At 46.2% G+C, this 20,847-nt stretch overlaps 1 protein-coding gene across 22 annotated transcripts in view; it reads left to right on the forward strand.

Moving 5' to 3' along the window:
* FOXP1 (forkhead box P1) overlaps positions 1-20,847 on the forward strand; it is a 390,881-nt gene that overhangs the window by 292,591 nt on the left and 77,443 nt on the right. For 3 of the 22 annotated variants that reach the window (XM_075095670.1, XM_075095671.1, XM_075095673.1), the window contains exon 1: positions 10,393-10,550. The exons of the other annotated variants lie outside the window; for them this stretch is intronic. The gene's annotated coding sequence lies outside the window, so the exon portion shown is untranslated. Of the gene's footprint in view, positions 1-10,392; positions 10,551-20,847 lie in introns of those variants that run through there. 22 annotated transcript variants of the gene reach the window in all.

A 20,847-nucleotide genomic window follows, 5' to 3' on the forward strand; every position in this document is an offset into this window, starting at 1 on the left:
GGCAGCGGGGTCTCGGTGCGGCAGCGTGGCTTTCTAAAGGAAGACAAAGGCATGTGAGGAAGTGGTGTGTGATCTGGGAAGTGCTCCTGCATCCTCCAGGTTAAACAGAGCCACCACAGTAAATCACAGTTGAAAGTGAGTTGGAAGCTTTTAAAACTGTTACTCGTTTGAGGCTTTTCCTGCTGCACGCGTTGGTATGGGATTGTTCTGCAGGAGGCTCCTGGGAATTAATGTGTCCAAACCCAGCAGCAATCTCGGAAGTTTTGTGGCGATGTAATCTATAAACTTTAAGTTATATATATAGCTGAGCAAATAGCTTGAAATCCCTTTAAACTCTTTGTTCACAGATGTGTATTAAGAAGTGCCCATCCCACACGCGCGCACACGCCCCCTTTTCCTTCCTTCCTTCCTTGTTTTACACCCACTTCCAGCAAGGCTTTGGCTCGCGGCATCCTTCCTTGTGCCGGGAACCGTGGCCAGAACTCCCCGCGGGGCTGGCCTGGCCGGGGGCGCGGCTGGACCACCGAGCCCCTCCGCTCTGCCGTCCTCCCGGCGTGTGCCTGGTGTCAGAGGATGGTGCTGAAGCTGTTGACTGTGTCTGGGTTTCCCACTTGGCGTGCAACCCATTTGGGAGGCTGATTCTGCAGCTTCAAACGCTTTAATGAGATGCAAATTGTTTGTGATGCTGCCTTATTAAATGTATTGTAATTTTAAAATCATTTGCTTGTTAATTGTATTTAAATAGCTGCCACTTAGACAAGCAGAAAGTTTCCAGAAAGATAAATTGTTTTCTCTTTTTACTGTTCGAAAGCGGCCTCGATGACCTCTGGGCTGCGCTGATACGGCGCTTTCCAAATGGAAGCGTGCCCCGGCCACGCTCGCCTCCTGGTCCTCGCTCTTTCCCCCAGAGAAGCAATACTCGCTCTTTTACATTTCTTCTATGAAACCTCAGTCCCTTAAGAAGGTCATACAGCGGAGTGGCTTGGGAGGTTTTGAGTGGGGATAGCTTACTTTCCCCTCTGTTCAGCCACGTCGGATCAGCCTGGGTCAGGTTTTGGGGCCCGTGTGATGCGGATGCTGCTGCCCCTGTGCAGACGGGATTTGAAAGGATCCCCAGGATCTGGGGGATGCCTGCATCTTTTGGGCCCTTTGCCATTCCCAGTCCATTTTTATGTCGATGTGCTTCTGCCGGGCCACCGAGGCACGGTCGCCCGTCCTCAGCACCTTCTGCACGCTGAAATAAATGGCAAAGTTTGTCTTGGCTCTGGCTGAGCAATATGAGGTCTCTGCTGACCCCAGTTCAGCTTGGTTTCGAGCTCATTTTGATCCCACGGTGTTGCTAGCTCTGGCGTGGAGCAAGCTGCACGGTATCATTTCTATTTCGTTTGTATTTGAAATACTGTCCTGGAAAATGAAAAATAATATTTCCATATCAGTTGGTTCATTCTTCTTCCGTCGGCTGGAGGGCCCCACCCTGCCAGCGCTCCTAACTCTTGTTTTCCAGCTTGTCCATGTTCTGCGCCGGACCCTCATGTCAATTCTGCACCGTTTTTCCAGTGATGTTTCATATTCCCTTTGTTTTCTGTTTGCATCTGTGTTGTGCAGCAGGATCAGTAATAATAGTTAATAATTAGCAGTTCAATAGCACTCTTCACCTTCAAAGCAATTTTAGGCATTAAATCACTGCAGCTCTGCTGGCAATATTACAATATTGACTTGTTACTTCACCAGTGTCACAGAGGCAGCAAAAGCTGCATTTTTATGGAGGCCAAAATGGGGTCATTTTTTTTTAGAGTACAGAATTGGCAAAAAATAAAATTTTCTCCTAGGCTGACACTTTGTTTGCCAAATTTCAGCATAGAGCCAATTTTTAAAGCTGAGTAATAAACGCCTGAAAAGTTCGGGTTTATAATGGCAGTGCTGAAAAGCCATTAAATGAATGGCTCCGCTATAACACAAGAAAACCCTCTTAAACTGTCGAAAAACCTGTAAAAGCTGGACGAAGGCTTAGTGAATGCCAGCTTCGCCTTTGAGCCTGGAGCTGAGAGGTGCAAAGTGAACCTGCAGGGACTGGCAGGGTAGATCTTTAAGGGTTTTCCTTCTCAGTGCTGGGGAAACGGCCCTTTCCCAGCTATTAAGTGGAGCTAGGCGAGCATCCTGTCCCAGGTGAGCATCTCTCCAGCGTCGGGGAGAGGGAAGGCGAGGAGCAGCAATGGGGATGGAGCGCCAGGGGAGCAGCGAGCAGAATTCGGGGCAACAGGGAAAGCCTGGAGCAAAGGAGGAATTGAGGGATGCGAGGCAGCAGGGGGGGTTTCGGGGGAAACGGTGTGGGGACGGTGGGAGGGAGCAGCATGTCAGGACGCGGGGCCGGGAGCCTGTGGAGCGGCAAGCACGGCTCTGCAGGGCGCACGCATGGTCCACAGCGACCTGGAGGGAGGCGTGACCAGCGAGGTGGCAGGAAGCCCTGAAGAAGCCCTGAAGAAGCCCTGCTTGGCTTGTTCTCTCCTGAGCCCAAAGGGCATATTTCTGCACGGATTTTCAAGGAAGTGAGGGCAGCTCCGCTTCCCTCCGCGTGCAACCTGCGGCTCACTGGCACGCGTGGATGCAAATGCCGCATCCCAGGCGAGCATCGTACGTGCAGATGGCCGAGAGCAAGGCATCAAAACCCACCTCCCTAAGGCAGCGCACGGCCCGTGGCTAGCTCGGACCCTCTCCCCTTCCCAGCGCCGGGTCTGCTGGCGGAGGGTGCTGCTGTGAAGCCAAGCTGTAAGAGCAGTGTAGTAAAATAGCAAATTGACCAGTAAAAGAAATCAGTAAATGAAGGGAACAGCTATTAATGTGCCAAGCCAAGATGTGTAATTATACCCTAGGACTTTTCCAAACTAATACATGTTAAAGGTGTAAACCTATTAAAGGAGAGATTTTTCTGTACAGGGAACTTATGTAGATAGAAGGATTTACACTGTATTTTATTCTTGTATTATAAGGTATAAGGAACGTTTGAGCAAATCCAGTCATTCCTATTATTACAATATCATACGTTTTTCATACCATTTTATGCGGTTCTTCAAAAACTTTGGCACTAATTCTCTTTATATTGTTTGGAATTTTCTTTTAAAAACAGAACTCTCTTTCTCAAATAGTTAATTAGATTTTGAACTTCAAATACAGTACTTATTTTTTTTTTCCTCCCAAGAATAGGGGTGTTAGATCCATTGTGCTGGCCAAATTACAGTTTGGATAGTTACATTCTCTCTGCTTAATCACCCTGCAATTTCATTCGAGTGAAGGATTTGGTGCCTCAGGTGTCCTGAATTCCTCCAGAGCTCCGTATGGCGAAGTTGCTGCCACCATCCACCCGAGAAGCGGCTGCATTTAATGGCAGAGAATTGCCGTCTCCTTCCAGAGCAGAAATAAGTTTCACTCGCAGAGATGGATTTTTGCAGTATTCCTCTGTTGTTACACTTCGCAGCGAGTTTGTGCTTTTCCAACCCAAGCAGCTCTGCCCCAAGTCTTTAGGTGCATCTGAGGGATTTCTCTCGCTACGGGAAGGTAAATTTGCTCTAAGGGGCCCCAGACAAATGCCTTTAATTGCTTGTACACCCTTTGCCATGATGGGTGCAGCAGGCGAGCGGGTCCCGGCTGCCCCACCGCATCCCCTCCTGGCTCGGAGACCCGCTGCACCTCAGCATCACCTTTTGTCTTATGTCTCGGGGGAGAAAAGGATTGGGATAAGCGGCAGCCAGATTTGGAAGGAAACATCCGTGGGTCACAACCCTTGCTTGCAGACAGGACCCCCCCTTTGCCCAGGGAAGGGAGGCGGGAGGGAGGGGACGCTGTCCTTGAGTTCAGTTCGGGCCCCGTTTATTTGGGACGAGGTGATGGGTCGCGGCGTTGCGCTGTGAAGGGCCAGAGTGGAAGTACAAAGGAAAACCCCAACGCATGCAGCGAGTCCTGCTTAGTGCCGCACAAAGGAGTCTGAGCCGGTCGGATGACCCCAAGGGATCTGAGAGCAAAGTCCTATAGTTGGGGTGTTTGCTTAGCCTGTACGGCTGGCTGTTCCTTGTCCATGTGAACCCAGACGTGCACCATCAAAATGACTGGCGTGGCCAAAGGCCAGGGGAAGGCTGTGCTCAGGCTGGGTCTCCCCCTGCCCTGCAGCATGCCACCGGCTTCTCCTCCCCTCCTGGCCCCCATCCTGCTGGGCTGAGTGAGGGGATGCTCCTCATCCCGAGGCGGCGAGGAGGAGAAGCACACTGTGTGCATCGCAGGGTGGTGGCCATGAGGAGGCTCCCTCGACGTGCCCTGCTTCCAAAAAAGCTTTTTATCCGTATACAGGGGAACCTGGGATGGTAACCTTTGGTAGCTCCTCCTGGTAGTTCAGCGCTGCCTTGCAGGGAGTGTACCTTGCAGGTCCGGTATGGCAACCAGAGGTCACCTGGAAGGGCTCCTCTGTGTCCTCCTGCCTGCAGCAAGTCGTCTTGGCTTTGACATTGTTCAGTGGCTTTGCAAATTGCACCGTTACGCTGCTTTTTGGCATTTTTGGAGGTGTGTTTGATTCCTGGAGCCGTGGTGCTCCAGCAGGAGCAGAGATCCCAGTGCCGCTTTCAAACTCCTTTGCCACGTAGCATCAGCAGCGCTGCAGCTTTTCTGTGTGCTCCTGTCTATCCACGGAGGCTGTTGCCTAAACACCTCTTTAGGAAATAATTTGAGTTGTTTCGTTGCATGTACAAAGTTAACTGTTTTCCTCTTTAAAGAAAAGATGAGCAAAAGCTCTTCCCATGGCTGCTGCCTTTAAAAAAATTACAACTAGCTTTTGAACGTTGGAGGAAAGCTCGGAACCATGAGCCAGCTAAGTATACTGTATCATGAAACCTTGGGGACCATTGAAATGAGAACAGTGGCCCATTACTGCTAAGAAGGTGTTTTATTGAAAATATGCCGACACGCGTTCCCAACAGAGTGAGTAAAAAAGGGCGAGATGCCCAGCGGAGATACAGGTTATTCTCACAGGTGAACCAGAATATATGGTTTGGCACTCCTGGGCTGCGTGCGAGTAAGCTGTGTAATGGACTGATAGGTGTTTCTCCATAAAAGGGCCCATATTTAACCTGATTTATCTTAATTTAAAACTGTGGCGATGTGTGTGTGTAGACAGGGTTGTGTGTGTATAAGTTGTTGTGGAAGTAGGCATGGCTTTTTGGAAGGGGTTTCTTCGCGGTGGTTGTCAGACAAGGCGAAGCCCTCGGCCTCCTGACGATAGAAGCAGATTACCAGGAGAGGGCAGTGCGTCTAACGCTGTATTTCACACCAGCTGTACCTGCACCAGCCCCAGGCCGGGGTGATGCACCTCAAAACACGAAGCCGGGGGCGCCGGGGCTGCCCCAGCCCGCAGCGCCCGCCTGCCTGCACAGAGGCAGCGAGCGGGAGGTGATGGGTCCGGGGTGGCCAGGACCTCGCTGGTTAATCCTTAACAGGCAAAAATGCGTTTGATTGAGTTAGTTTTGTTTATGTTTCATTGCTGGGTTTTTTTTTTTCTTACCATGGCAACTTTAACATCATGACAAAACACCTACTTTTCCTCTCGGAGCCATCGCTGTTGTCATGCCCAGTAGGTTACTTTGGTGGACAGAGGTTGTTCTTTTCAAGTGGACGTGTTGCCATCTCCTACCAGATACCGCCTCCAGTCTTTCCTGTCCTAAGAAGGTTTTTCTCTGTGTGAACACCGTGTTTCAACCCATGGCAAAAAAAAAAAAACCAAAACAAAAAACGGAGTTTTAATGGAAACCGCAGCATTTCCTTTACTGTACGTGACATCAACGCTATCTTGCATAATTAGGGAAAGTAACCGAGAACAGTTAGTAGTGATTACCTTTCAATATATTGTGTACTTTGGGGCAGAAAAATAATTTATGAATAATGCCTGGGCATACTTGGAACAATTTGCACACTGTGCTGTGAGTGATGCAGACCTGCTGGTAGAAGAGTGTGCTAATAAATTTTACTTTGTGGCGGAAACAAGAGATTACAGTTTATTAGGAAAGGAGATGGCAATTTATTAAGATCAATCGAATGCAGAGCAAAAATGTTGCCATTTTTATTTATTTATTTATCTGGAAGCACGGTGGGTTGCAATTATATAAAATTTGTTGTTTACCTGTGATGTTTGATTCATTATTAATATTTTTATGTTTAGAGGGAACCATAATTTTGCTGAAATGTCTTCCATAACTCCTGCACAATCATATTCATAACTCACCTGAATGTTGACACATCCTGCTGTGTATATATAAATTAACTAGTAACACTGGCATTATAAAATGATGCATTAAATGAAGATGTGAATGGTAATTTAAAGCATGCCATGAAGTGAAATTTAAACCATTGTACAACGCTGAGGGGATTTAAAGAGCCTTCTTCGTGCAGAATTTGCAGGGGCAATAAGGAAAATGACAGTTTCACATCAAAAAAAAAAGAAGAGGAAGAGGGACACAAGCGTTACTGAAATGTTAATTGCTTTGCTGTTCTGTTTTGCTAGAAACACCATCAGCCTAAAAATCACTTTTCTGCCTGAAGATATTTCACCGTGTGAGGGCATTAGCTGAGATTATTAAAAATGGCCAAAAAAATTTATTTTGTTTACTTTGTCCTCTTTCTCAGCACTTTGTGGGTAATAAGTTTCACTGTTTCCTGTTTAGTCAGTTGTTTTCCCCATTTGTTTTCGTAGGTCTTTCAAACAGCAACAAGGGAAAATGAAGCATTCTCAAAACAGGAAAATGTGATTTAACCCTACAAAAATGGGCCTGGGGATCCAGGGGTGGGAACGGTATCCGAGACAGCTTTTTCCCTCAGAGCTGCAAACAGCAGCTTGCTTGTGGTGGCTCTAGCCCGCGTGCCGAGCGGCGTGATTGGGCTCTCGCCTCTGCCACGCTTGGCGTTGGCTCCGGCGGGCGGGCGGGCTCCTCCGTGACGCAGCGGCACCGGCGCCGCAGTTCTCCTGAGCTACCCCCACATCGGTGCTCGGGGAGGGGGGTGCGGGCTTTGGCCCACCAGCTGCTGCCAGAGAGCAAAGCGGGACCTCTTCGGCCCTGCCTGCCCAGGGGAACATCTCGAGGACAAGAACAGTTGAGTTGCTGTTTTGGGTAGAAGTGGCCTCGTATTGGGACTAGACGTAAAATTTCCTAATTTGGGGCAGGTTAACTCTGATTAGAGGAAGTTGCACTGTGTGGACGTCTCGTCTTTTCTTTCTTTCTCCCGTGCCCCACAGGCAGCTGGGGCTTTACATAGGCAAGCCCATGGCTCCTGCATGGATGGGTACCTGCAGAAGTCTGGGAGTGAAGTGGACGTGTAAAATAACGGCATAAACAACCATTTATCCCAGTCTCTTCATCATAATTCATAATCTATTCTTCTGACTTGGACCTTAGAGCCTAGTACCCATGCTATACTCCAGTAGTTATTTTTTTGCACCTAGGGGTTGATACCACCACTGAATATGAATCGGATCTCGTGAGCACGCGGTGCCAAATAGCCACCTTTCGCAGTTATTTTTTAATTTGTTACTTCATGTGCTCTGTTTTGAACATCCCTGTCTGTCTCTGTGATGACTCTCCGTAATTGACTGGAATTAAAGTGGGAGTTTATGGTTCTGGTTCTTCTTGGTCTTTTAAAATATTTTGCTGGCTTAGAAATGCATTATATTTCATGGTGACCTTTCTTAACAAGTGCTACCATCCCCCTTACTAAGGGAATAGACTGAAGTTTTTAGCCCACAGCAGATGTTGGCTGAGCTTGCAGGTATGAAGCTTTTATATGAAAGGGTATAAAATGCTTTAAAAATATGGCTTGCAGGTTCTGCGGCCAATGCTCAGTGCTTAGACAGCACCTTTCATTTTCAAAGTGTTTTGCAAATATTGGTCTACAGAAGATCCCGAAATGGGTAGTATTATCCCCATTTTGCAGGTGAGGAGACATAGATGTTGAGGCTGTTGGACTGCCTTTGAGGTGCTGGGCATGCAGGCAACTCCAGGGCCAGGCCAGAAATTTCGCAAACTGAGCTCTTGGATAGAGAGGCGTCCTCAGTGGGGTAGATATTTCATTAAAAAAAGAAAAACAAAACAAAAACCCAAAATGTCTAGGTGACTTGCCCAAGGCTGGGGAGAATTGTCAGTGCCAGAGCCGGTGCTATGCGTTTGCTCCACGTGTAGCTCACAGCCTTGTACTTGGAGAGAAATGCCTTGAACAAAGCGGTAGGCTTCATAGAGTCCCCCTTTTTTTTTTTTAAATGGAATAAGTCAGAGCTTGTTCGGAAGGCGTGTGGTCGGTCAGCGACCGGGGCAGAAGGAGCGCACTGGTCTTCCGCTGAGCTGCGTGTACCTGGATCTGGCCGTATTGGAAAAGGGGAATTGAAGATGTGAGTTAATAGGGTTGAGGGTCGTGTGTGTGTGAGAAGCTTGTGCTGAGGAAGACCAGAGAGACCAGAAGATTTCCAGTCTGGGGCCTGTGGAGCATCCCATGGCTGGTCTGCAGAACCTGCCCGAGCACGCAGCCCCCTCCGTGTTTCAGCTGCAAAGTTAGTAAGGGTGTGTTAAGTGCACAGAGCTGTTTCCTACCGGTGCTGCTTCGCCATGAGTGCAGCCGGGGATGCTGCCGCAGTGATGCTCTTGGCAAATGCGGCGGGGAGGAGGAGGTGGTCCGCAAGAGGAACTGTTGAAAAGTCTGTGTATTCTGTAAGATATTCCCCAAAGCAATCCAAGTTCCTCGAGGTTACTTTGAAGTCCAGGACAGGAAGGATTCTCCTAAGCGCAGGCGATAATTATTACTAGCTCATCGCATGCATTACGGGTTTATATGACTGCTGAGCGTCCAGTGTGTTGGAGTGTGTGCGTATTTATTTGCTTGACTTTGCATACATGTAATACTCCTAAATACCGGCTGTTCCCATGCCCTTTATGAGCTGACCTGCGCGGTGCATGTGTGCCCCTTTAAGAGGCAGGCGCTTTCTGATTCATGTAGGCTGTTTCTGGCAGATTTAGGGTCTTGCAAAAGATGCCCTTAGTCCCTTATTAAATATTCATAAGAGGGTGGGGTCACATTTTTGTGACCTGAAAAAAATCCCATTAATAAATTTGTTATCTGACACGAAAACACTTTAGGGTGGAAAGCAATCCCTATCACATCCCATTTAACATCAGATCACAAGTTGTCAGTAAATTGGGTCCTTTGTCTTTGCTTCTTGTGAGGTTCTTTAGCAGCATAACTAATGGGGCTATTGTCTAACAGCCCTCGACTCCTGCAAATAAAGTACCGTTCTGCCTGGGAACGGTGTCAGGGCGGCTTCTGTCTTTCCGGTTACTTGCACGTGAAGTAACTATCTGCATCAATTTTGTCTGCAGAAACTATGTGGGAAAAATAAAACTGCAATAGCGGGAGAGATTTTCCCAAATATTACTGCCCGAGATGAAGTGGATAGTAGCTTTTTGGGCAAGGGAGGGCAGGTTGGCGGGACCGTGGCCGTCCCTGGATTAGAGACCGTGCATCGTGTTTGTGTGTTGGAGTCTGGGGGGGGGGACCACAAAAAGTGTTTCTTTGAGCTCACCCGCGTGAGAGTTGGAGGAAGCTCGTTCGGAGTGACGTGAAACCGCTAACCCCGCTGTTACAGAGGTGCCGCAGACCCAAACGCGACGTTTCACTTCCACTAAACTCGAGGGCTCGGCCCGTCTTAAAAACAGGTAGCGGTGGTGAGGTGCGGGTGCGGGCTGGGTTTGGGCAACCGCCCCGGTCCCCCTCGGCCGTGCGGGGGGACACGGGGAAGGATGCTCCCCGTCACAGGCCGGGCGCGGGGCTCTGCTTTGGTGCAAACTCCTGGCAGAGGCTTTTTGTGGTTGGGTTTGGGTTTGGTTGTTTTTTTTTATTGTTGTTTTCTGATATGAAAATCCTGAGCTCTGGCGGGGGGGAGGACTGTCGGGAAAGGCGACAGCAAAAGCCACTTTGCGCGGGAGAAGAGAAAGTTGCTGTGGAAGGGGGAGAGGTTCTCCTCCAGCGCTGCGTGGGGCTTCCACCGCATCGCGCCGGAGGGGCTGAGGGGCTTTGTGCTCGCTGACGCTCCCCCCCACCCCGCGGCACCCACTCCCCGCAAAATAGATTTATTTCGGGGGGTGGGGGGGCGGCTTGTTAAACAGTTTATCGGCGGGTTGTTGCGGGGCCGGGCTGTGGTCCGGCGCGGGGCCGGCGGGTCAGAGGGCAGCGAGGAGGAGGAGGAGGAGGAGGAGGAGGAGGAGGAGGGAGAGGGAGAGGAGGGAGGAGGAGGAGGAGGAGGAGGAGGAGGAGGAGGAGGAGGAGGGCCGGCGGGGCGCCCCGTTCCGGGGCGGGGTGTGCGCGGCGGCGCAGGGCGGGGCCGCGCGGGGTGGCGGCGCGGCGCGGCAGCCCGGGAGCCCGAGGCGCCCCGCCACTCCGCCCGCACCCGCGGAGCCTCCGCACCGCTCCGCGCCGCTCCGCCAGCCCCGCTCCATGGCCCGGCCCGCCGCCCGCCGCCCGCCGCCGCCGCCCAGGTGGGTGCCGGGGGACGGGGAGGGGGAGGGGGCGGCTCCGCTCCCAAAGTGGCGGAAAGAGCCCGGAGGAGGCGGCCGGTGCCTCCGCCGGCTCCCGGTGCCGGGCTCCGAGTTTGCTGGCCGGTGCCGCCTTCTCCTCCACCGCGGCCGCGTGTGAGGGGAGGGAGGGACAGCGTGCGCGCCTCGCAACTCGCCGAAGGTCTTAAAAAGTGGTTATATTTGGGGTTTGTTCGGGGTTTTTTTGTGCCTCGCCTGCCTTTTGTTCTGACAGTTCGGGTGCTCCCGGGCAGTTCGTGCCGGGGCAGAGCGGGGCGGGCGGGGGAGCCCGGCGCCGGGTGAGGCGCTCTGTCAGGTTTAACTGTCAGGGGCCGGGGTTGCCGGGTGCACTCGCCAGTCGGTTTGCCGGGAGTGGGGGGGGGGAGGGCGGGAATTCAGTGAGCGAGCCTGGGTTTTGACGTGAGGTGTTACGAACCCCAGCGAAATCAACGTAACGGGATCTGCAGGCAGGCGAGTTCAGTGTCAGCCCGGCGTTTTGGGGCGAATGGGGTGGTTTTTCGAGGGTGGCGGTGGTGGCGGGGAGGAGGGAACCCTTAGGAAGTGGGTGGTAAGTTTAGAGCAAAGTGCACATCCACTCTTCCTCTCTGGAATTAACTCCTTCCGAGCCAGCTTGCCTGGCGAAACACCGAGGGTTTCACCTTGTCCTAGTGCCGCGGGTGGGGAAGAGCCACTCGATAGCTCGACGCGGCCGCCTCGGTGCCGTGCTGCCGTTCGAAGCGCTACCATTTTATATTTTTAAATAAAAACAAGTTTGGTGGCAGGAAATGTGAATCATTCGGGGTGACTAAGATCTGTTTATGAAAACGAAATGGTTGGATTTATTCTAGCAACGAGCGCTGGAATTGCTAACTACCATAAGTCGCTAAAGTTTATTTCTAATAAAAAGTGACTTACACAGGCTGGTTTACCTTTTGGTAAATAAACTGAAACGCTAAAGTCTTTTCCGTCGGGTGGGAGCTAATTTTCATGCCTGATGCTCCTGGGCCCAATCCTGGAGTGACTTCTGCGTGTGCCATAGCTGTAACAGGACTCTCCCCCCCCCCCAAAGCAGTAAGCTCTCTGCCTGCTGAATTAGTGTTTGCCGGATCGGGCCCCTCATAAGTACATTTACTCTGCAAAGCTTTTGGGCATCTCACCCATCTTTACATCACGTCAAAAGGCAATTCTGTTTGCTTCTAGCTCTTCTAAAAGTCGTGGCTAAAATACGTGTTTATATGTGAATATGTCATTGGAGCGCGCTTCCGTCTGGTTAAGAAATGGCTTTTGTTGATTGTGTATTTATTGCAGTAGCAGCCTTGGAAGTCTTTAAAAGCAGGCACTCTCCTCACAGCCAGCGGAAAATGTGCTGTCAGAGGGCTTTCAGTGATCTCCTGTGACTACTCCCAAAAAATTTCATTGATAAGGCTGCCGAGATGAAACCCAAGTCCTGCCTAAACAGAGTAGCTGCCTTGGCCTAGACGGTGGTACAGCTGAACTGCAAACTGATTGGTCTGACACTTCATAATCAAAGTTGATTTATTGTTCATTAGTAGTGCATTAGCCCTTTCAGGCAAGACAGTTATTTGTGTAGTGGCCTGTCAAACAAAAGACCGCTAGCACCTGTCATTTCTAAACCATGAGATAAGCAAGCAGATATCAAGATAATGCAAACAGAAGTACACTGGAACGAGGTAAAGTTCTAGCAATTTCCCCATGAGAAGTATCGTTTTATTTAACGTGCTCATGTTTAGCTTGTAGAGGAACTGGACTCCAGAGCGAAGGGGTTCCCCTGCACCAGGACTGTCGGGAGGAGAAGGCGTTAGCCAGGAGCTGGGCACGCGTGGCGGGTGGTTTGAGGGCACCTCCGAGGTGAGGAGCCGGCTGGGGCGGATAACGAATTGGGAAAAGCCGGTCGCAGACACGGAAGGTGTGAGTGCCGTTTTGTAGCCTTAATTGGAATTTGTTTGATGTTGGTTTTAGCGCGAGGGCAAGATTTGAAGCACTTTTCATGTTTTGTCCCTGACTCCTTCCTCCTCTTCCCAATGGGCAGATGTCATGAAATGATGCTCTTACTGGCAGGGGTTAATGATATGAAAACTTGATGACATCACAGCAGAGCTGTGAGAATGTCAAAATACATCTGCTGCCATATTCAGACATATTGCTCTCCCTCCTCTCCCCCTATATCAGCTCCCCTCCCCTTCTCAAAAGGGAATGTTCTCATGACATAAAACAGAAAACAACACAAGTGTCAAAAGAAAACAAAATTAGTGAACTTTTGTCTGCCACCATAGAAACGAGGATTAACTTATGTTATTCCAGAGCATGGAATGGAGACTATCTGCATGAGGATATATAGTGTATTGTCTTCTGTGAATTTTCATTTGACAGGGATTTTGGAGGCTGTGATCTTAATTAAATCTCAACTGACTCAAATAATGCATCTAAAGGCATGCAGTGTTGCGTAACCTTGCTGAGTTGGTAAACCATAAATCATCAGAAAGCTTATGATAGGAAGGGCTGCTTTGAAATTTTTTTTTGTTTGCTACAGTTGGGGTGGGTTTTTTTTATTTATTTTATTTTATTTGGTCTTGTTTAACATACACTTTACTGTATCACTGTGCCCTCCCTTTTTTAAGCAGTGTTATTTTTGCTTTAAAAAAAAAAAAAAAAAAAAAGCTGTGAGACGTGCTCTGACCAGTCGCTCTGCTGAACTAAAGAGAAGTCATAGATACAATGGGATTGACAGGGAAGAAATGAAATCCCAGTGCTGGCTTTCTGGGGATCTCACTGCTCATGGGAAGGTGTAGGTGCCTCACGTTCTTCTATGGCTGGATGAGCCCTCTGCACATTTTGGAAGTGTAACTCGTAGCCCCACACTGACATTTATGCTGGGGCATAAATAGTTATCAGGCACCACTGTGGAGCGGTAACGTATCGCCCCTGGGTTGTAATGGGTCACAGATGGATTATTGCACTAATGGACGGTGGGCTTTGACGTCTGCGCAAGTTGCGTTGATTTTAGTTGTGTGCAAGGAAGAAAAGGCTTGCAACAGTTGTGTGGGGAAGGTTAAAGGGGATTTTGGGGCACTGAAAGCGATGTAGGGCAGTCAGAGCGATTTCTTCAACCTGGCAGTTCTCGAGCACTGATGCTGCTTGAGAATCACAGTGTTTTTAAAATACCGAAGCTGAACGCATTACTATTTCAGTGTAAAATGCTTTGGTTTCTGTATTTGTGATTGCATGCCCTGGGCAGCTGAAGGAAAGGTAAGGGGAGAAAGATTTTTGTGTTCAAAAGTTTAAGGAGTTGCAAAGCTCTTGTGTTTCCTTGCTCTGTATTTCTTAGTTGTTTTAGAGCTGCTGTAGACAAACCTAAGCTGGAAGGACACAGCACTTGGATTTACTTGATGAAAATGTTTCCCGGTAGCAAGATAACTTATTGATGTTGTTTTCTCCCCTCTTTGCTAGGGAAGAGGGGTAGCAGGGGTAGTTTTATCAACACCTGCAAAACTAGATTGTGGGAAAGTCCTGACACCATAAGCTGAATTTGTTATTGTTTGGTGAAAGGCTTGGCTGGTTTTAAGCAGTTTGTTTGTTTTATTGAAAGCAGAACTGCATTACTGGAAACTACTTTGCTGTAGTTCAGTTAAAATGTCCTGTACTGTGTTTTGGGGGTTTTTTTGTTGTTTTGTTGGGTTTTTTTTGTTTTTTTTTATAAGGTGCTTGCTTGCTCAGCTTTGCTTTCCAGTTGTAAGGAGAGGGGGGGGGAAAAAACCCACATCATGCACTCATCTGAGGATCTAAAGTGGCTGTGTAGAGACTGGGGAGAGAAGCAGCACCGGCAAATATCTCTGCCCCAGTGGTTTTTTTTTCCTTGGGTTTTTTTTTTCCTTTTTTTTTCTTCCCTTTTTAACCTTTCCAGCACAGTTTTCTCTGCTAGCAGGAGGATCTGTAGTTTGTGCTGAAGTTGAATGAATGTTAGAAAACCCAGACTGAATATTGAACAAATAAGCAGAATTGCTAATTGTTCTGTGCACTAGTTTCGGACGGATTTGCCTTCACTGATTAGGTAAGATGCTGTTATTTGGGAGGGACAACACCCCCTCCTCCCCAAACTGACAACGGGTTTTAATTTTTAAGCTTTATCTTGCCCTTAAATCTGAAACATCATTGTTCAAATAACTGAGAACAAGGTAAACCAACAACATCAAAAAGGTCGGCTTCTGTGATTTCTCAAGGGCTTGTTATTTTGTACTTTCCAATTCTATTTGATGTCTTGACAAAACAAGATGACACAAGGGAGAATACATTAAATTTTGATTTTCATCTAACCTGTTACAGTAGTGGCAGCTTAATTTCTTTTACTTTTTACCGAAGACGGCTTTTTGCACAATTACTCTAATTGCCACGCCACTTTATGAGAAGGTTTCTTTACAGGTTTCCCATTTGCCTTGATTTTGTGAGGCATTTTTCTGAACGTGCTTTGACCTTTAACACGGTGAGCTTGCTGGTTGGAGTGTGTCTTCATTACAAGTAAATCAGTGAATGGCAAGATTGTCAAAGAAGCAACTGATGTTTTCTCATTAGAATCTAATTTGCACCGTTGTGCTTAGCTGTGATGTTCAGCTGTAGGTGTCTGCCATAGGTGTGAAAAACTGCACATTTTAAGCAAATAAAGTTTACAACTGTTATAAAGGCTACAGTTGCAACCAGAGTGGCAAAGCCTAAGCGAGTGTTTAAGCAGAGCTCTGTGTTGTTTGGGAAATAAACAGCATGATTTAACCAGGTGAATATTTTTCAAGAGCTTACTAATATTTTCAGCTGACCAGGGCAATATATGTCTTCTCAAACGCCCCAAGTTTGAAGAGCAGGCAGCTGTGGGTTTGACTCTTGCAGGAGAAAATACGCAGGGAGTGGAGACAAGGCTCATCCTTCCCTAGAAATCTCTGTCGGGAGTTGCAGTTCTTAAAAATCTGCCACAGGAAGGGGGAAAAAAAAAACCCAAAACAAACCAAAAAGGTCCCTCTGTTTAACACTTCCTTTTTGCTCACATGAAATTCTAGGCATATTAAATGTTGCTGGTTCAATCACAGTCTTTTATTATTTAATTAAGCTCTCCTTAATGTATTAATGAATTAATACACAAATGTAAGGACTCTGACATGATGATCATTCTCAGTGTATTAAGGGTGTTTGGGAGAGAGAGGGTTTCAAGGGGTTTTCAAGGGCTTTGGGGTATTTTGGATGTTTCTAAGCAGGATTGCTTCTGCTTTATTTGAGGCTTTTTTGGCAGAATATGTTGATCTAACATTTCCTTTCCTAAACTGTGGAAAAAAATACAGATTTTTTTTTTTCTTTTTAAACTGAATCATTATAAAATATCACCACTGTTCGGAACCACGTACAGCAGGTTATCATTTCCTTTCATGCTGGAGCAGGAAACAAAACTGATAACTTTTAAAATGTGAAAAATGATTATGATAATCTCAAGGTTGAAATCTCACTCATCTTATTAAATGAGTATTTGGTTGTGTGTGTTCCGGTTTAGTCTCTATTTGACAAATGTTAGATGTAGAAAGGATTTAATTTATGTAAACTTTATATTTTTATGCAAATGAAATGGGTATTTATTATAGCAGAAACAATTATCCTGGCACTTAGTAAGAAACCTGGTATGCATGAGAAGTGGTAGATAAGATCGGATGTTTCATTCTGTAAACAAATACGAAAATATTCCCGTTTTTCCTCAGCTAGAAGAGAATACAGAAGACAGCAGGCATCCTGACATGCCGGGGAATGTCAGCATAGCCCATCGTACTGCCTTCTGTGGGTCAGAGGGAGATCTTCCCTCCTGATAAAATATAATAAACAAAATTATAATAATAAAATGCTAATTTAGTTTTAAACAGGGTTCCCCCTCCTTTAATAGGGAGTTGTATTGTTACGGAGAGAACAGTTATGCTAATGACAGACTACTTAGCTGATTTTACATTAATGTAATAAACATTACCTGTCTTAATGTGTTGCACTGTATTATGGCAAAATAACTAAGTCTAAAAGTGAGATTCCATTTTGCATAATGAAACAGCATTGCAGTTTCTGCGTGAATAATTTGAACAGCGGCATTTTTTTGTTGTTATTTTGGAGAGTGAAGTATTATGTCGGAAATGTTTTAGTCTCGGAATGGAAGCGGGTCCTGCCTTCAGCACTTCTTATTTTGCTGCGCTCTGCTCTGGCTTGTGGCATCGTGCGTCTCTGTCTGCCAGTGTATCAGTGGTTTATCTTCTGTGGCGTGAGCAAAGCTGCTTTGCTTTGTTTCAGCTGAGATTTTTTTTACATTTCGAATATATTGCACAGAATAGCTTTCTAATAAGGCACCTCAAGTTAATTGTTTGGTTTTTGCCTAGCCGTATCTATTTTTATTTGTAGCCCAGTATTTTCATCTGTTCCTCAGCTACTTGTTCTTTCTATGTTCAGCTATGTTTTGCTCCGTTTAACTTTTATCACAAAATCTTTAACCAAAGAATTGCTGTTTGGAAATCCAAGGTGCCTGGTATGAGGTCTTACTGAAATCGAGTTTGAACGTACATCGCAGGAGAACAGGATTTTCTGGCAGAGTTATTCTTTATGAATTAAGGAAATCCTCCCCATCTTCCATGCATGCCTGCTAACAGTTAACAGGACCACAACCGTATCCAACATCGAAGGCACGTTGTGTGAAAATGGCATTCCTTTTTTTTTTTTTTTCACTTCATACAAGATTAAACTACTTGAAATTATTTAGCTAGTATTTAATTATATTAATATCACTGAAAATGGGGGAATGGAGATGATTAAATAGGACTAAATCATTTTCATCCCCGTGACCCTTGTCTGGGTTGCATGGAGGAGTGACAAATGCATCCCTGCTGTAACTCCATTGTGAAGTTAAAGGTGAACTTGGCCCAAGTTTGTGGAAGTTTTGCTTGGTCGGTCTTGCCAAGATACGGTGTGTTTGCAGAGCCTGAAACTGGGGTAGCGGAGGGGACTGTGGGGGACGGGAGGGCTTTGGGGGATCCGGAGGACCAGCAGGCAAAACCCTGGGAGAAATAGTGTCTGAAAACAATTGTGAGTATTAAAGACATTTTTTGCCGTTGATGGTATTAGCATGTCAGCAGGTCTATACTAGTACAGCTCCGAAAGCCAAATTGCAGCTGTATTTTTACCTTTGCTGCCAGGTTTACATGCAGCTGGGTATCTACCACACCCTATTGTTATCAGTCAACAATACCAAAAGTAGTTCGTTAATCATATCAATAACAACAATCGTGTTTCATGTGGAAAATAGAAATAAACAACTTTGAAAAACAAAAGATTGATTTCTGCTCTGCCTGCTAACTTAGTATTCTTTAAATATATCTGCCAGTAGTTTAATTTGAACTTCAACTCCCCGAAGGCAGTAAGACAGAATTATTTTAGTTCTTCATAAACTGCCTTCTGTGATTCATTGTTAACTCATAAAACACGCTCATTTTCATGTACTTAAACAGTTAAGCCATTTTTAAAGTTGGTTTGTAATTTTTTTTGGCAACACATTTAAGTTGACAACTGAGAGATAGAAATCTAAAATTAATTTATAGCCCTCGGTTTAGTTTTCATTTACTATCGGACAAAATATCAGAAATAAATATTTTTTATCTAGTGTAATGTAAAGTATATTGCACAGTATCTAAAATAAAGTTTAGTTTTGACTGAATACACTCAAAAAGGGACCCATAAATATTAGAGAGCTGTAGTTAAGGACTTACATGACTGTTTTAAATACTATTGATTTAAACCACTGGCTAGATTTTATGAATCAAAGTGTAATTTCCAAGCTTTGGCTATATTTCTCATCGCTAAAGCACTCTCTCTTGTGTGCCTTTAGCAGCTTTCCAGACATTCAACACGGGATTAAATGATAGTAGTTACAATGATCAATAGGTTAAGACCGGTACAATCACTCTTACCGCTAATGACCTCGGTAGTAATGGGTAATAAAGTGTGGGCTATAATAGCCTATTGCTGGTGCTGCATGCCCTTTGATTCCTAGTATTACCAGGGACTAGCTACATGAAAAAGTTGGACGTTGGGAGTTAAGAGAGTGGATATATAGGCCATCATTCTTAACTATTTAAAGTCCTCAACGTGTACGTGTGCCCACGCTTGTCTGGGGGCGTGTGTGTCTTTTTTAACACAGTGGTTTCTGGTTTATTTGAATTTTGTTTGTAAAAGGTTTCCGTAAGTTGCTTTCGTGATAAGCTGAAGCGCAAGCTTTGGCTCGATGTGGCTGTTAGCCGTGTTTATAAATGGAAGGCAGGACCTTCTTCAGTGGCGCAGATGTGGTGTGAAAACGTGGTTTCAGATGGTAAAATGAAGTTGACCGGATCAGTGCAAACTTGTACCCCTAGGCATGCCATATATATATGAAAAAATATATAACTTTTTTTTTTTCCTTGCTGGTTAAGTGCTTCTGCTCTAGCAAAGAGCGTACAGCTAGGAGATTCTTCACCAGAAGGTACGTGGCCAGTTTTCAAAGGCAGCGCCAAATCCTCAGATTTATCCCAAGATAAAATGTGCAAAAAAGCCATGGAAGTGAATGGGAGTTGTCTCCGCATAGCTGACGGCAGAATGCGGCCCTTCATATTAATCACCGATGTGTAGGGTTTACAGCACCCCACCCTATTCCTGTCTGTATCCCTGCTTGTCGTCATAAATCTGACTGAAGAGTATTTGTGTTGTCTGTTTTCCAAGAAGGGCACAGAAAACATACTTAAACATGCTTCCTTTTCTGTTTGCTCAGTCCAACTTCAATGAAAAGTAGTACAAACCCGAGGGTAAAGTAAACTTCTCTGGGGATGAGGATAATGAAGGTGAGTCATGCTTCGGGGCGAAGATAGTGACGGCAGTATTTAATTAAATAATTTTCTACACCCAGAAAAGTTTTTTAAAAGACTACAGATTAAGATACTCTGAATTAATGGGATTACCCATCCTGATGGCTCAGTGTCCCTGGAGCTGGTCCTGCGTGGCACGGCGGTGGCCAGCCAGTGGCTTTCCCGTTGACATAGGCAAGCCATGCCGGCCACGGGAGAACAGTGCTGGCTTCAGTGGGACTGGTGTTTGACCTGTAATTAAATCTTCGTTTGCTTGTGTTCACCTCTGCCTGGGCCACGTTAGATACGTGGGAGCGCGCTGTGCTGCGGGAGCGCGCAGAGGACCTCGCCGCCGTGGCGTTAATGGGGTGTCGGAGCCGTGCCAGGCTTTGCTAGGCTTCGCTTGGACAAATGTTTTCAAGGCAGCGTCTGGCCCTGGCACACAACATGTACACAACAACACGGGGGAGATGTGTGGTGTACATGCATCTGACCTTCAGGAACCATTTTTAGTTCATCAAAATTAGTGATGCTGAGAAATCAGGACATCAGTGCATAATGACTGTGAAATTAGGAATGAGAGCTTGCTATGCAAATGACAGGACAAATCATGTGAAAAAGTCAAGATAAACTGCATATTAAGACATTATGTTACATAAAATTAATACTGCATTTCTCTCTTGCTTACTACTATGCTGGAAGATTTTTTTTTTAAACTCCTTTATCTTCTGCTCAGCTATTGTCTGCTGATTTTTTAAAAAGTGGTGCACAGAAAAAGTGCTAAACATATTATTACCTTTTATTGTAATACATGAGATGACAGGAGATCCTTTTTAGCAAAGTATATCCTTTACTGCTTTTAGTTTTGTGCTGTCACATATTTGATTTGAAACTATAGAAAAGTAAGGTGCTTAAATATTACTGTTAAAACTCGTATGGGTTTTGTCTTTTCTTCTGGTGTGTGGGGGGTTTTTTTGTTCTCCCTCCTTTTCTTTTCCTTTTTTGGGGTGGAGGGTAGAGGGGTGGGTTTCTAGGGAAATAGTCTTCTTGCATTACTAGGACTGACAAAATGGTTCTCATGTAGTCTGCAAATTAAACACAAGTGCAGTGATTATTTTGAATAGCTAAATTACATTCTAGAAAGCTTGCAGAATTCATAGCATTGTCATTAGGTATCCGCTTGAATACAATTTGTGTAACCTTGGCCAAGACAGCCTGTCATTTTAATGTCAGTGTTTTATCTGAACAAGACATCATCCTTTCAGATACAGTGTACAGGTTCCTTGCAAAGATGCCCGTGCAGAAACGTGTTAACAGTTGCAAATATGAAATGCTATCAAGTTCATCACTGTAGCTGTTTGTCACTG

Source organism: Phalacrocorax aristotelis, chromosome 6, assembly GCF_949628215.1.
Source record: "Phalacrocorax aristotelis chromosome 6, bGulAri2.1, whole genome shotgun sequence".
Taxonomy (NCBI): domain Eukaryota; kingdom Metazoa; phylum Chordata; class Aves; order Suliformes; family Phalacrocoracidae; genus Phalacrocorax; species Phalacrocorax aristotelis.